This window comes from Gossypium hirsutum, chromosome A01 (genome assembly GCF_007990345.1).
Source record: "Gossypium hirsutum isolate 1008001.06 chromosome A01, Gossypium_hirsutum_v2.1, whole genome shotgun sequence".
Taxonomy (NCBI): Eukaryota; Viridiplantae; Streptophyta; class Magnoliopsida; order Malvales; family Malvaceae; genus Gossypium; species Gossypium hirsutum.
Window position 1 is genome coordinate 99,484,647 of NC_053424.1, and position 4,736 is coordinate 99,489,382.

The window sequence follows — 4,736 nt, forward strand, 5'->3', positions numbered from 1 at the left end:
TGTTGGGGAACTAGGATATCAGGAAGACTCGATTTTTATTACTTTAGCCATTTTACTTTTATTGCAATTTAAATTTTTATTTTCTTTTCTAGTTTTTCATTTATTTTCTTCTGACAAGTTTTTCTAGTTTATGACCAGAAGAAACCCGCCAGGACCACTACTTTTTGACGGTGAGATCGACCGCACAGTTCGCAAAAACCAAAGAGAAAGAAATCGAGGCCTAAGATACACAGAGGACGAGCAAGAGGATGACACTTCAACCACAACTGAGGAGATGGCTGAAGACCAAGAAAATCCGCTACCTCATGCGATTGCTGCTGATCCAGTAAATCAGAATCCTGCTCCACGCACTATGTATGATTATGCTAAACCTAATTTAACAGGACTGAATCGAGCATAGTTAGGCCTGCTGTTGCTGCAAATAATTTTGAACTGAAACCTAACACCGTTCAAATGATCCAACAGTTTGTTCAATTTTATGGTTTGCAAGACGAGGATCCCAACGCTCCATTGGCAAATTTCTTAGAGTTTTGCGACATTTTTAAAATTAATTGCGTTTCTGATGACGCCATTCGCCTTCGGTTGTTTCCCTTTTCATTGAGAAATAAGGCTAAACAGTGGTTGAACTCATTGCCAGGATCAATCACAACTTGGGAATAGATGACCGAAAAATTTTTAAAATATTTTCGGCCGACAAAAACAGCCAAATTACGTAATGATATCTCCTCTTTTGTGTAATGGATTTAGAAACACTCTAGGATGCATGGGAGAGATACAAGGACCTTTTGCAAAGATGCCCTCACCATGGGTTATAACTCTGGCTACAAGTCCAAATGTTTCACAATGGCCTGAACCCCTCGACTCGGCAAATGATTGATGCAGCCGCGGGTGGAACTATCAGTAATAAGACACCTGAAGCAGCTTACGAACTTATTGAAGAGATGTCACTGAATAACTATCAGTGGCAAGTTATGAGGACAAAGCCGACAAAAGTAGCAGATGTTTTCAACCTCGTTGCTGTTTCTATGCTATCTAACTAAGTAGAACTCTTAAATAAAAAGATTGACGGTTTGTGTGGTTCTACTCAGGTATATCCAGTGATGAGGTGCGATTCGAATAGAAGAGGAGCATGCATAGAATATCAACCCTTTAACCCTAGCATCGAGGAAGAACAAGTCCAATATATGGGTAACAATAACTCTAGACCCCAAAATAACTTGTATAGTAACACTTATAATGCAGGTTAGAGGAACCATCCCAATTTCTCGTGGAGCAGTCAAGGAAATCAAAGGCGACAACATCCTCCATGTTTTCAACAACCCCATTACTAGTAGGAAAAGCAGCCGAAGCTTGAGGAGATGTTGACAAAATTCATCTCGATGTTAGAAACTCATTTCCAGAATACCGAGACAGCCCTTAATAATCAACAAGCGTCAATCCAAGGGCTCAAAACTCAGATAGGCCAACTCGCCAAACTAATTTCTGAATGACCACAAGGTAGTCTGTGAGTAACACTGAATCTAACTTAAGGGAGCAAATCAATACAATTACCATTCAAGATGCAGAAGGGATAGTTGCACCTGAACCAGAACCGAGACAAGAAACTGGGGTAAGTAAAGGTAAGGGTGAGGTGGACCACATTGACCAGAAACTGGTAAGTAAAGAATACAAACCTCGAGTGCCATACCTAAACGTGACAAGGAAAGACCGCACAGAAGAACAATTCGGTAAATTTCTTAAATTATTAAAAAAATTATATATTAACTTACCGTTTATTGAAGCTCTTTCACAGATGCCAAACGCAGTCAAATTCTTAAAAGAGATTTTAACAAATAAACAAAAGTTGGATGAGGCATCGCATGTGGAGTTGAATGCAGTTTGCTCAGCCATTCTGTAACACCCGAACCCGAAACCGACACCGGAGTCGAACACGAGGTGTTAACTGACTTTAACCCCTTATAAAATTTATTTTCCAGACACTGCCCAATCTGTGTACTAGTCGTTTTAAAAATCATATCTTGAGTTTCGTAACTCAAAAATCAGTTTCGTGATTTTTCCCAGAAACTAGACTCATGTGCCCATCTATGTATTTTTTTCTAGAATTTTTGGTCGGGCCAATTAGTACAGTTTATTAGTCAAAATCTCCCATATTGCAGGGGTCGACTACACTGACCTTTGCCCATTACGACTTGGATATCTCCCTGCACGGGGCTTCAATACTGATGCCGTTTGTTTCTACGAAAACTAGACTCAGGGGGGAATCTGTACATATATGGTACGACCCCTAATTATCTCTGGTTAATTTATAATGAATTTCCAAAGTCAGAGCAGGGAATCCAGAAACCGTTCTGGCCCTGTCCCACAAAAATCTGATTATCTCTTAATATACTGCTCATATGATCTTTTCGTTACTTCCTCATGAAAACAGACTCATCGAGCTTCGATTACATAATTTATTCATCAATTAATTCCACTCCTACTATTTTTAGTGATTTTTCAATCTCATGACACTGATGCTGCCAGCATCTGTTACGAAAGTAACTAGGTCCATTTCATGCCTACCCTTGATCCAACTCAATCGAACATTCGTGCCATTTTCGCATGGCTTAAAGTTTACATGCCATAATTCAAACACAACGTACTAGCTTATACATGCCAAAATGTTCTTCTAAGCCAACTAAGAAGAAAGTACCAAAACTTGCTATCCGGTGTGATGACTTCGATGACGGCCCGACCACGCAAAAATAGATGAGTCCAAGCAACCTATAATGGGTGACAAGGAAACACCGAGTGAGTTTATAACTCAGTAAGTCATAAGCTATGCACTACCATCCATCAATAACATTATCACAAGAGAAAACAAAATGGAACGAGGCTAATTACTCCATCCATTCCGAACCATACCATAGTTCCTCCAACCTATCAATTCAATTTCATATCAATTCATGCATTCACATTCCATATACTCATCAATAGGACATTGAAACATTTTCATAATTCAATTTATTTTCGTTACAATCAAACGACTAAACGGCCTTTCACCCATCCTACGATAAATTTTATGTACGTGACTTCAAGTATATTTGTCACATAGGTTCAAACTTACCGAGCTCAACACCAAGTATAAGCATAGCACATAATAGCCATGTACTCAAAACACTTACCCGATCCGCTGTCCGCGATCGACTCAATAGTGTCGCACACATAGTGTCCGTAATGATTCACGAATGTATATCGAGTCCGCACACTCAGTGCTATATAATCAACTCGCACACTTAGTGCTACATAATCAAATCGCACACTTAGTGCCGCATGGTCAATTCGCACACTTAGTGCATCATATTCATTTCGCACACTTAGTGCAACATAGTCGAATCGCACACTTAGTGCTGTACAATTTAATCCCGCGCACTTAGCGCCAATCTCATGGTCATAAATGGTTATCCCGCACGTTTAGTGCCGAGATCAACAACTCAGTACATCTTACCTCTTTTCTTTCATTCAACAATTTCATCATCACATACGTACATGCATATATATATATATATATGTATATTTATTCATTCCATTCAGCATCAATACATACACATTATGACCATTTGAAATAATACCAACTACATGCTTAATGACTTACCTCGTGTTGGGTAAGACGGTTCCAACTCGGCTACTCGATAACCTTTTCTTTGCCTTTGCTCGATTCACCTCCTTTAACTCCTTGAGCCAAATCAATAATTTAAAATAGTCATTAATCGACTATTCAAGTATTACTTTCAGAATAATATATATATTGATTTGACTTTCACACACATAGATTATAGTAAGCTTTATAATAGTCAATAAATAACTCATTGGCAAATTTTCATTAATGTTTACAACAAAATCACATATTCACTACGAGCTGTTTTCCTGAGCAGTAGTCGCTAAATTGTTTATAACTGGAGCTACAAAACTCCAAATCACTAGCCGTTAATTTTCCCTGAATATAGACTCGTATATCTTCCATCCATAAAATTTTCAGAATTTTTGGCTCGGCCAATCAATACCAGATTTTTCTTAAAGTTTCCCCTGTTTCACTGTTTGACTATTCTGACCACTCTTCACTACGAATCAAATTTCTCATTTTACAGAATTCAAAATGTGTTGTATTTGATCTCATTTGAAACTAGACTCATTAAGGAGTCTAAGCATATAAATTTTATCTTATAATCATTTTTGTACAATTTATAATGATTTTCTAAAAACAGAACAGGGAATCTAGTAGTCATTTTGACTCAGCCCCACAATACTTCAAATATCTCAAGATCGGTAACTCTTTTGTTTTCATAGTTTCTTTTGTAAGAAAATAGACTCTTCAAGCTTTAATGGCATAATTCACTCAGCTTCTAATTCAACTCCTACAAATTATGGCGATTTTCCAAAATCACCTTACTGCTGCTGTCCCCAAACAGATTATTACCGAATCAAATACTAACATTAGCATTTCACCTTAATAGCTAGCTTGCCAAGCCTTAATTTAACATATTTTCATTCAATTTAGTCTAATAACGCATAAATGGGTAAATTACATTTTTACCCCTAATATTTCGCACTTTCACAATTTAGTCTTTATTCCACAAAACACAAAATACACAAAGTTTGGTCACACTCCTTAAGGGCCGAATCTTCCTAGTGCCCATATAAGTCCATACATCTCATTTATTTCACCTTTGAGTCCTTCAAAAATTTGTTTTTGTAAT

General features: G+C 37.5%; 1 non-coding gene across 1 annotated transcript; it reads right to left on the reverse strand.

The window, feature by feature from the left end:
- Positions 1 to 705: 705 nt before the first annotated feature.
- Positions 706 to 811, reverse strand: LOC121206770 (small nucleolar RNA R71). The gene has a single exon (XR_005901948.1). It is a non-coding gene; the product is annotated as a small nucleolar RNA R71 (small nucleolar RNA).
- Between the last annotated feature and the right edge of the window lie 3,925 nt (positions 812 to 4,736).